The sequence below is a fragment of the Carlito syrichta genome, unplaced genomic scaffold (assembly GCF_000164805.1).
Source record: "Carlito syrichta isolate Samal-C Ts95f unplaced genomic scaffold, Tarsius_syrichta-2.0.1 Scaffold312739, whole genome shotgun sequence".
Lineage (NCBI taxonomy): Eukaryota > Metazoa > Chordata > Mammalia > Primates > Tarsiidae > Carlito > Carlito syrichta.
Genome location: NW_007256835.1, coordinates 338527 through 350378, shown reverse-complemented (window position 1 = coordinate 350378; position 11852 = coordinate 338527). Strand labels below are relative to the sequence as shown.

The 11852-nt window shown below is 44.9% G+C and overlaps 1 protein-coding gene across 3 annotated transcripts in view; it reads left to right on the top strand.

Moving 5' to 3' along the window:
* WWP2 (WW domain containing E3 ubiquitin protein ligase 2) overlaps positions 1–11852 on the top strand; it is a 185129-nt gene that overhangs the window by 320 nt on the left and 172957 nt on the right. The gene's annotated exons all lie outside the window — the stretch shown is intronic.

Sequence of the window (11852 nt, the reverse complement as noted above, 5' to 3'; positions counted from 1 at the left end):
CCAGAGCGGGGTGGCTGCGCCGCGGGCCGCGCGGGGGCCGCTTCGAGCTGTGCGCCCGGGCGGCCGAGGGTGCCGCGGGAGCGAGTCCTTCCGGAAGGGAAGAGGAGCTTAGTGCCCAGGGATGGAGAGGAGTAATCTTTGTGGAGGAATCGGGACCCGAGGAAGGGGAGACTTGGGACCCAGCTGGAAGGGGGTGTCTGAAAATGGGCGTATGGCGTGGAGGGAAGGGAGAAATCTGGAAGAAGATGCTGCGTGAACCTCAGCTGAGAGTCCCTTCCTTCCTTCCTCTTTGGAAATGATTGCCAGCCGAGACTTTGATTTCGGTCCCAGTCAGTTTTTAAACTTCAGAAGGGAATCACAGAATCTTGGTCGTCTTACTTTCTCGCGCCCACTTAGTCCTGCTTGGGTAGGTTTTCCACTTCTTGGGAACCTAGCCCTTCAGATCATCTTCCTTGGAGTTTTTCCTGATCAGGTCATTATCCAGACTTAAAAAAGAAGAGAAAAGAAAAGTAGCGTGGGCACTTTGCCCCGTAAAATGGCTTTTAGTTTACACTGTTGACCACGACCTAGCCCAGCATTACCTCAGCAACATGGTGACTGCTGAAGTCTTGGAGGGAGGAGTGTCTACCTATACTGCTTTATGACCTTTCCTCTTTCTTCCGTTTAAATTATTCAGTTTCCTTTACCATGTGACCGCTTATCTTGACAGACTAACTGGGTAGGGTGATGGAGAGGTCTGTGTTGTGCTCCTTAGAACTGTGACTTGGATCATGATTTTGAGATTGACTACGGGGGTTAAAGCTGTCCATCCTCTTTCTTTTCATGTTTATTAATATTTGCAGAAGTGAAATGAGTTTCACGAATGCAGTGTTACTGGAACAAATGTTCATACGGACATTCGCAAGTCAGAGTTGTTTACAAGCAGGGGGAAAAAGTATTTTGCCGGTAATGTACTGTGAGTTCAGGTTTTTGGAGTGTTTGACAAACATTTAAAAGTTAATCTTTGTAGCAGCCCTGTTGAGTGAGGTTGGGAAGATGTTATTTCAATCTCACAAGGAACAAGAGACAGATGACTTTTTTTTTTTTTTAAACAATGTATTGCTCCTTGTTTACTGGTCTCTTTCTTCCTGCTAGACTGACTGCATATCCTTCAAGAGCAGGTTTCATATTTTATTTGGCTACTAGCCTAGTGCCTGGCGTGCTGTGGGCACTTGATAAATGTTTGGTGAATACATGAATTTCTAGAGATCATATAGCTGTAAGTGGTGATAAGGGATTTTAACCCAAGTCTCCTTTGTCTCTTCTCTTGTCATACAAGTTTGCCATTATCTGCTTTATTGGTCCATATGGCAACGATAGGCACCAGAGAATGGCTTGGATTGGCTTTTTAGTCTCTCACTTAGTGATTACTTTCCCATTTCCAAAGAGCTTATACCAACATCTCATTGAATCTTTTCTATGATCTTGTGAAGGTTGGTATTGTCACTATTCCACAGATGAAGAAATTGAGGCCTAATAAATTCCTTTATTTTATTTTATTTTATTTATTTTTTTGAGTTGGAGTCTCACTCTGTCATCCAGGCTGGAATACACAGTGGCATGCTCCCAGCCACTGCAGCCTTGACCTGCTGGACTCAGGCAATCTTTGGGCCTCAGCCTTCCAAGTAACTGGAACTATAGGCTTGCACCACCACACCCGGCTAATTTTTCTTGATTTCTTGTAGAGATGAGGTCTCACCAAGTTGCCCACACTGGTCTCGAACCCATGGGTTCAGGCAATCCTCCTCTCACCTCAGTCTCCCAAAGTGCTAGAATTATAGGCGTGAGCCACTGCGCCCAGCCTTATTTTATTTTAATTTTGATTCAGGGTCTCACTCTGTTGCCCAGCCTGGAGTGCAGTGGTATGATCATGGCTCACTGCAACCTTGACCTTGATTCTCTATCCTTCCACCCTAACCTCCCAAGTACCTGGGACTACAGGTGTGTACCACCACACCTGACTAATTAAAAAAAAAAATTATTTGTAGAGGCAAGGTCTCACTATGGTCCAGGCTGGTCTCAAACTCCTAGGCTCACACATTTCTCCCGCCTGGGCCTCCCGAAGTACAGGAATGATAGGCATGAGACTCCAACTTAAAAAAAACAAAAAACTAAGACTTTTTCTTTTGAGTTGGATTCTCACTCTTTTGTCACCCAGGCTGGAGTGCAGTGGCATGCTTACAGCCACGGTAGTCCCAACCAGTTGGGCTTAGGTGATCTTTCCACCTCAGCCTTCCAAGTAGCTCAAACGACAGATGCACGCCGCCACGCCCGGCTAGTTTTTGTGATTTATTGTAGAGATAAGGTCTGACCAAGTCGACCAGGCTGATCTCGAACCCCTGGGCTCAGGCAGTCCTCTTGCCTCGGCCTCCCAAAGTGCTGGGGTTACAGGCTGAGCCACCACGCCTGGCCAAAAAGTATGACTTTTTAAGAAAATGTTTTTTTTAAGGAGAAAGAAGTATGGGTCATAGAGAAAAATTGTGAATGTAGAATGTGAGTAACCGAAGTTTAGGAAACCCTGTACTATACCATAGCTACCTCTTCCTGGGAAAACATTCTTCATTCGATGAATATTTATAAGTACTTACTCTTTGCCAGGCACTGTTATAGAGTTGGTAGCCTCTAGCTCCCATGGGGCTTTTGAGCACTTGAGCTATGCTGTGAGCATAAAATACATTCTGGATTTTGAAGACAACATGAAAAAAAAGTAAAATATCTCATTGATACTTTTTTTTCTTTCTTTTTTTTGCTGGTCAACTCACCTGAGCCCACTCATTGACAACTTATTTATTTATTTATTTTTTTGAGTCGGAGTCTCACTCTGTCACCCAGACTGGAGTGCAGTGGCCGTTCCCGGCTACTGCAGCCTCGACCTCCTAGGCTCCAGTGATCCTTCCGCCTCAGTCTTCCAAGTAACTGGAACTACAGGCGCGCACTACCACGCCCGGCTAATTTTTGATTTATTGTAGAGATGCGGTCTCGCCAAGTTGCCCAGGCGGGTCAGACAACTTATGTTATAGTAAAAGATCATACAAAAAATATCATAAAGTAAATGATCTAATAATATGCAAATATATGCTATAAATGATAACATTTTGGATGTATTGGGTTAAATGCAATATAGTTAAAATTAGTCTCATATTTTTCTTTTTACTTCAAAAATATTTTTTTGAGTCAGAGTCCCAGGCTGGAGTGCTCACCACAGCATGATGCAGTGGCACTGGACTCAGGCTATCCTTCTGCCTCAACCTCTCAAATAGCTGAGACTATAGGTGTGTGTCACCATGCCTGGTTAATTTATTTATTTTTTGTAGAGATGAGTTCTCATTATGTTGCCTAGGCTGATCTTGAACTCCCGAACTCAAGCAATCCTCCTGCCTCGGCCTCCCAAAGTACTAGAATTACAGGCGTGAGCCACTGTGCTTGACTTTTTTACTTTCTAAAATCTGTTTTCTAGAAAATTAAAAAATTATATATGTGGCTTGCATTTGTGGTTCCCATTTTATTTCTGTTGTACAGTGCTGCTCTAAAAACTGGGAATATAGCAGTCCACAGGAAAGGCAAAAATCCCTGCCCTTGTGGATCTTAAATTGGGGAAAGGCACAATAATTACCAAGTAAAATACATATTATATTGTAATGAAGCAGGGAAGTGGGATGTGGGCTTGTAGGTGGGGTTTCAGTTCAAATAGGATCCTTAGAAGAGCCTCCCTCAGAAGGTGACAGTTGATTCTGAAGGAGGGAGGGAAGGGGCCATGTGACTGAGTGGGGACAAAGGACTCCTGGCAAAGGGAACAGCAGATCCAAAGGCCCTGAAGAAGGAGCACCTCTGGTAGGTTTTGCTCCCAGTCAGGAGGCCAGTGTGGCTGGAAGGGAGTGAGCAAGCGGGAGCAGAGAGGATGAGGTCAGAGTGGTGTTGGGTGTGGGAGGAGAGAAGTGCAGGTCTTGGAAGGCCTTGTAGGTCACCGTAGGGATGCTGGTTTTCCGTCAGGGTGAGTGAGGCCATTGGAGGTTGTTGAGCAGGAGTGGGCAGCATCCACCCCGCCTTTCACCAGACTCCTGGTTGTGTGTGGAGAAAGAACCAGGATAGAAGCAGGGAGGTGATCACGGCTCACTGCCGCCTCCAACTCCTTGGCTCAGACGATCCTTCTGCCTCAGCCTCCCAAGTGACTGGGACCACTGGCATATGACTGTTGCCATAATCCAGGGGAATGATGCATCCTGGGTATATTTTGAAGTACAGCCAATAGGATTTGTGGATAAGCTGAGTTGGGGGATGTAGTGTGAGAGAAAGAAAGGAGTCAAGGGTGACTTCGGGGTCTTTGGCATGAACAATTAGAATAATGGAGTTGTCGTTGACGGAGATAGTGAAGGCTGTAAGAGAAGTATTGGGACTCAATTAAAAACTTTTTTTCTGAGTCTTAGTCTCACTCTGTTGCCCAGACAGGAATGCAGTGGCATCCTCACGGCTACCACAGCCTCAACTTGCTGGGGTCAGGTGATCCTTCTGCCTCAGCCTTCCAAGTAGCTGGAACTATAGGTGTGTGCCACCATGCCCGGCTCATTTTTTGATTTATTGTAGAGACGAGGTTTTGCCAAGTTGCCCAGGCTGGTCTCGAACCACTGAACTCAGGCAGTTCTCTTGCCTCTGCCTCCCAAAGTGCTGGGATTACAGGCGTGAGCCACTGTGCCCAGTCAGTAGTAGGTATTTTAAGTACAGCGGAGTATTGTAGTATATCTCAGGGAACTTGGTTTTCTCCCTCCTTTTCACTTTTCGTTGAAAGACCCTTTTGAAAACCGCAAGCTAATGGTTTCTTTTTCCTCAAGGAGGCTGCTCTTCCAACTGTGCCTCTTTGTAGAGCCGCCGAAATCCATTTGAGAGCCAATTGCTAGAATTAATCTGGCTTTCTGGATTGGCAACCAGTTTAGAGAGCTCCAGGAAGGATAGGTAATGGGTTTTTAATGTTTAAAATATGTACAGGTTTTATCAGACATGTATTGAAGGCATGTTGTTTGTCTGGCCTCTCACCATTTTATTGATTTAAAGCCAACAGCCTAATTGAGGTGCAGTGATCTTGCTGAGGTCATGCAACTAAGAGATGAAACAGCTGGGATTTGAATCTTGGTCTTCAGAGTCCACATCTGGTGTGTCTACTACCTATTCATTAGTGAGATGAGTGGAGTGGATACATGAACAGAAACTCCCATTGGAATCAAATCAGTGAACTGCTTTTTTCTTTTTGAGTCAGCATCTCATTCTGTTACCCAGGCTAGAGTGTACTGGCACAATCATGGCTCACCTCACTCTTAATCTCCTGGGCTCAGGCGATCCTCACCTTAGCCTCCTGAGTAGTTGGGCTTATAGGCACGTGTCACCACGCCTAGCTAATTTTTTGATTTTTGTAGAGATGAGGTCTCACTATGTTGCTCAGGCTAATCGCAAACTCCTGGATTCAAGCAATCCTCTCACCTTGGCCTTCCAAAGTGCTGGAATTACAGACGTGAGCCACCATGCTGGGCAGGGAGCTGCTTTTGAGCGACTTTGAATATCAGGACTATTACAGACTCTGAAATTTCTGAGAGGTGGGAACAAAAGGGAAGGTCTTGTTTCCTGTAGATTCTAACCTGTGTCTTTTTTATAAGGTTGCGGTTCCCTGTTCCTTACTCTGCCTCGCTCCAGCTTACAAGCAAACATTCAGCGATTTAAATCACTATTACTAATAATAACTAGTAGGAAAATACCAAGTTCCACGACTACATAGCAGTCCTGACCGAGGGCTGATCCTCTTCTTCAAGTCACCCAAGCCTTTTTCTCCTTGTTTTGTCATGAGATCTGTTTCCTAGTCTGTCTCTTCCTAGTCTGTAATTCCACAGTGCTTCCAATGATATACCTCCCCATCCTTCTCTCTTTGTCTTTTCCTGTGCTTGGTCTTTGTAAGGATGCCATTTGGCAAAGTTTGATTCAGTTTGATGGTTTTTCAATATGGGCCTTTGGAGAATGGAAGGAAACTCAATGCTAGACAGAGAGAGGAGGCCAAGAAAGACACTAGTAATGGAAAGAACTGGAAAAGCATGAGAGTGTGAAGGAAAGGAGGAATCTTGGATACACCTGCCTCTTGCACATCTTCTAAGAAGTGAATGCAAGGTTGATCTGTAATTAGAAATAGGAAGTTCTGCCTGTTTCTACAGCTGACTAATTAGAAATAAAATCTACTGGTACTGGTGAGTAGTTTCTGCTTTTCTCTGGCTCATTCTTCTGCACAGGTCTTTTCATCTCAAGATCAGTGTTCATTGACTTCTTGACTCGAAGTTGGATCAAGATGTTTCGGAATTGAGATGCCTGCAATCCCAGAGTCTAGGACTTTAGTATCAAAAAGTTGTTTAGCTTATATATAGTTGCTATTTGAAGAGCACTTACTATGTGCCATCTGCTTTACCTGAACTAATTTAATCAGTACAGTAATCCTATAAAGTAAGTACTATTATTGCATTTCACAGATGAAGAAACATTTAGAAAGGGTATGATACTGTGAAATATATATGATACTGTGAAATGGCCTTCCTTCCATTTCCTGGCCTACAACACCTAAAATTCTTGGACTTCCAAGTGATCTGTCTTTTTGTGTTAATTGAGTTGACCTTTGGCTGGGGGCTTCTGGATAGCTTCAGGATGGGGGTTGGTTGCGAGGGGAACCAACCAAGTGATTAGAAGTTTAGAACTTTTGGTCCCATCCCCCAACCTCTGGGGAGGGGTGTTACTGAACATTGACTTGATCATTGATGGCCAGTGATGTAATCAATCATGCCTACATAATAAAGCTGCTCTAGAAACCTAGAGGACTGGTTTTGGGAGTTTCTGGAGTTTCCTTGGAGGGTGGCCCACCCAGAGAAGAAGGATATGGAAGCTCTGTTCCCCTTCCCACTTGCCTTGTTCAATGCATTTCTTCACCTGTATCCTATTCAATTCATCAGTAAGTATAAGTAAAGTTTCCCTGAGTTCTGTGAGCAGCGAATCAAACCTGTGAAGGAGGTTGTGGAAAGCCCGATTGATAGTTGGTTAGAAGCCCAGGTAAAACGACCTGGGGCTTGCGATTAAGTGGAGGGCAGCCTTGAGGGACTGAGCCCTCAAGCTGTGGGCATAATGCTACTTTGGGTAGACATGTGGGAGTTGAGTTGAATGAGAGGATACCCGGCTGGCATCGCCAGTGCAGAATTGGTTGCTTGGTGTGTGGGGAACATGTGGTGTCAGAGGTATTCTGTGTTGTGAGAGTATAGTGGGCAGAAACTGAGCTTGTTTTTTCCTCTGTATCCTTGCAGTAAGTAACTTACCCAGTGCCACTCAGAGGCAAATGAGTGGTAAGCCTGTTTGCCTCAGAAAGACTGACAGTTCTGAAAGGTTCTTGAAGTAGGGTGATTAAGAATGCTCAGGTGCTCCAGCCATCAAGAGCTGTCACTTGCTAAATCTGATGTGTGGTTGTTTTCTCCTGTCAAAAGTTTTTCAAGGATGTATTTAAAGGGGATCTCTCAGAGCAAGACATCTGAGCTCACAGAGAGCCCTTGGCATTCACCTTGGTATTCTCAGGACCTGGCACAGAGTGGAGTCTATAAGTATCTGTTGAATGACTGACCTTGACTCAGGACTGGACAAAATGAATAAAAGGATGCTGGGAGAGCCATAGCCAAAGGGCTGGTTGCCCTCCTATTGAAGGTGCGTTTGACCCTCGGAGTCCCTGGGCTTCAAGAATCAACCCATCCTAACAACCCAAGTGTCCATCAGCTGATGAACAGATAAACAAAATGTATATCCATACTGCAGAATATTCAGCCATTAAAAGGAAGGAAGTACTGACACATGTTACAAAGATGAACCTTGAAAATATGATGCTGAGTGGAAGAAGCCAGACACAAAAGACCACGTAATATATGATTCCATGTATATTGAAATGCCTGGAGTAAGGCTGGGTACAGTGGCTAATACCTGTAATTCCAGCACTTTGGGAGGCCAAGGTGGGAGGATTGCTTGAGTCCAGGAGTTCAAGACTAGCCTGAGCAACATAGCGAGACCTTGTCTCTGCAGATGGTCAAAAAACTAACTAGGCTAGTGGTGCATGCCTGTGGTCCCATCTACTCCAGAGGCTGAGCCCAGGAGGACAACAGTCATGATTGTACCACTATATTCTAGTTTAGGTGAAAGAGTAAGACTCTGACTGAAAAAAAAAAAAGAAGGAAGTGTCTGGAAAGGGGAAATCTATGGACTGTGTAGATAGAAGGTAGATTAACAGTCACTAGGGACTGGGGGCAGGGAGGAATGGGGAATGACTGCTAGTGACACAGGGGTTCCTTTCCAGTGATGAAATGACCTGAATTAGTGGAATTAGTGGTGATGGTTGTATAACTATGAATATACCAAACACCATTGAATTGTTTGCTTTAAAAGGGTAGATTCAGGGTGTGTGAATTATATTTCAAATAATAATAATTAATCAAGACCAAAGAGTCCTGTTTCGAGTGGGCCCTCTGTGTCCTGTGGCGGCCAAGGCAGCCACTGCCCACCCTCTGTAAAAGTGAAACTTGGGTTAAGAGTTAACTTTTACACACCTAATTCGCTTTCCCTCTTGTTTCCAGGGGCATATGTTAAAAAACGTTCCTCCTGCTTTTTTGAATTCAGTATTTCAAGTATTTTAACCAAAAAGGACTGTGATAGATTTTTGTCTTTTTGGATGTCTCTGGAAATGCTGGACTAGCAGATGGACCTTCCAAATACTTGTAATGAGAACTCTGGGAATAATACCCTAACTAGTCACGTCTTCTCTTTTAACAGCCAGTAGATTATAGGCAAGGAAAGCTGGCTTTAAAAAAGTATTTTGACGGGACTCAGTGGCTCACTCAGCCTGTAATCCTAGTACTTTGGGAGGTCGAAGCGAGTGGATTGCCGGAGCCTGTGGGTTCGAGAGCAGCCCGGACAACTTAGCAAGACATTGTCTCTACAATAAATAAAAAAAATTAGCTGGGTGCGATAGCTCGTGCCTGTAGTTCCGGCTACCCAGAAGGCTAAGGTGGAAGGATCGCCAGAGCCCAGCAGGTCGACGCTGGGGTGGCCACTGCACTCCACCCTGGGCGACAGAGTGAGACTCCAATTAAAAAAAAAATGTCTTTTAAGAGTCTCTTATTTAAAAGTAAAGGTACATAGTGGTGCACACCTGAAATCCTAGCTACCTGGGTGGCTGAGGTGAGAGGATTGCTTGAGCCTGGGAATTTGAGACCAGCCTGGACAACATAGGAAGACCTTGTCTCAATAATAATAAGTTAAAAAAAGAAAAGGTGTAAGGCCTCTGTTTGTTCCCTTCAGCACAGAGCTGATAAGCCCTGGAAGCTGGTAGTGTAGGTCATGCCACAGTCTAGCTCTGAGCCCAGGGGCAGCTCCCCTTTGAGCTGTGATCTTGAGGTTGTGAGCCCAACAGCCATATCCCTGCTGGGCCTGGAGCATGCCAACTTCACAGTAAGGGAAAGGACAAAAAGGCAAAAGGAGGAAACTGGCAGAGAAAGAAACTAGCAAGGTAGAGAAGGAAAGTGAGGTGAAAAGGAGTCCTCTGTGGGAGACCAGAAACAGGCCAGCCTGGTGCTCTTCTGATCCCGCTTGCCTTTCTTCATTCTGTCACTTTCCTTATAATAGGTACTTTATTTTCAAATTCTTAAAAGCAAATCAGTTGTGTTAGTAAGATATTGAATTGTTTTAAAATGGACCATCAAAAATACTACTTTTCTTTTTTTTTTTTTTTTTGAGTTGGAGTCTCACTCTGTCGCCCAGACTGGAGTGCAGTGGCCGCTCCTGGCCACCGCAGCCTCGACCTGCTGGGCTCCGGCGATCCTTCCGCCTCAGCCTTCCAAGTAGCTGGAGCTACAGGTGCGTGCTACCACGCCGGCTCATTTTTTGATTTATTGTAGAAATGAGGTCTCGCCAAGTTGCCCAGGCGCGTCTCGAACCCTCAGGCTCAGGCAATCCACTCACCTCTCCTCCCAAAGCACAGGATTACAGGGTGAGCCACCGAGCCCAGCTACTTTTCTTTTTTTCTAAGAGTTGGAGGTTTCGCTGTGTTACTACTGGAGTACAGTGGTATGATCATAGTTCACTACAGCCTTGAACTCCTGGGCTCAAGCGATCCTCCTGCCTCAGCCTCCTGAGTAGCTGGGACTACAGGCATTGCCACTATGCCTGGCTAATTTTTAAATATTTTGTAGAGACAGGGTCTCACTATATTGCTTAGGCTGGTCTTTAACTCCTGGGCTCAAGTAATTCTCTTGCCTCAGCCTCCCATGCCTGGCCTTGTTTTCTTTCTTTTCTTTTTCCTTTTTCTTTTTTTTGAGTCAGGATCTCACTCTGTCACCCAGGCTGCAGTATAGTGGTATGATCACGGCTCACTGTAGCCTTGACCTCTTAGGTTCAAGTCATCCTCCTGCCTCAGCCTCCTGAATAGCTGGGACTCCTGAATAGCTGGGATTTGGGAGTTCAAGACCAGTCTAGGCAACATAGTGAGACCTTGTCTCTACCAAAAAAAAAAAAAAGTTTACCACTGAAGGTGGTGGCACCCACCTGTAGTCCCAGTTACTCAGGAGGCAGAGGCAGAAAGATCGTCTGATCCCAGGTGATAGAGGCTGTGGTGAGCTGTGATCGTGTCACTGCACTCCAGCCTGGGTGACAGAATGAGGCCTCGACTGAAAAAAAAAAGATGACGCTCCCCATGAACTCTCTGATCTGGACTGGTTACTCTCTAGGTCTGTTGCACAGTAATGCCCTGGGATTTCTCCTTACCATTATTCCAGGAATTCCTTTTGCCTCTGCCATGTGAATACTCGGTATCCTCCGTCTTTCTCATTTACTCCCCACAGAGTACATCTGTCAGTAGCTTTCTAAGAAAGCTAGCTTTGAAAGTAACTTTTTTGAGACTTTGCCAATCTGAAAATACTGTTTTTCTGTCATCCTTGATTGATGGTTTTCTTGATTATAGAATTCTAGATTAGAACATTTGATCTCAGGATTTGGAAGCATTACTTTGTCTTCTAGCATTTAGTATTACTGTTGAGATGTCTGATGCCATTCCCATTCCTGTTCTTTTCTTTTCTTTTTCTTGAAGCAGAATTTATTGAGAGGACTGAAAAACTCCCACAGTGGGAGGGGACCCGAAGGGGTTGCCTCATTCCTGTTCTTTTCTTTTTTCCCCCCCTTTTACTCAATGTCTGCAGAAAAGTAATGATTTCTGTTCTTTATGAATGTGACTGGGTGCTTATATAATCTTCATTCTCATGTGCTGAACTGTTCATGACATTGTATCTTACTGTGGTTCTTTATCATTGATTGTTTTGAGCAGCGGTCCCCAACCTTTTTTGGCACTAGGGACTGGTTTCGTGGAAGACAGTTTTTCCATGGATAGAGGTTGGGCCGTCGGGGAGGAGGGGTTATCAGGCATTAGATCCTCATAAGGAGCGGCAGCTTAGGTCCCTCCAGGCGCAGTTCACAATAGGGTTCACACGCCTATGGGAATCTAATGTGGCTGATCTGACAGGAGGCGGAGCTTGGACAGCCTGCCACTCACCTCCTGCTGTGTGGCGGGTTCCTAACAGGCTGCAGACCGGTTTGTGGCTTGGGGGTTGAGGACCCTTGAGTACTCACTTGGGTCCTCCTGTCTATAAATGTATCTCCTTGAGCTCTAGAAAGAGTTTTTGGTAACATTTCTTGATTATTTTGTCTTTTTTTCCCCCTTTTCTCTATTTCAGATATTGGACATTTTAGAATAATCCGCAATTTTTTTTGAGTTG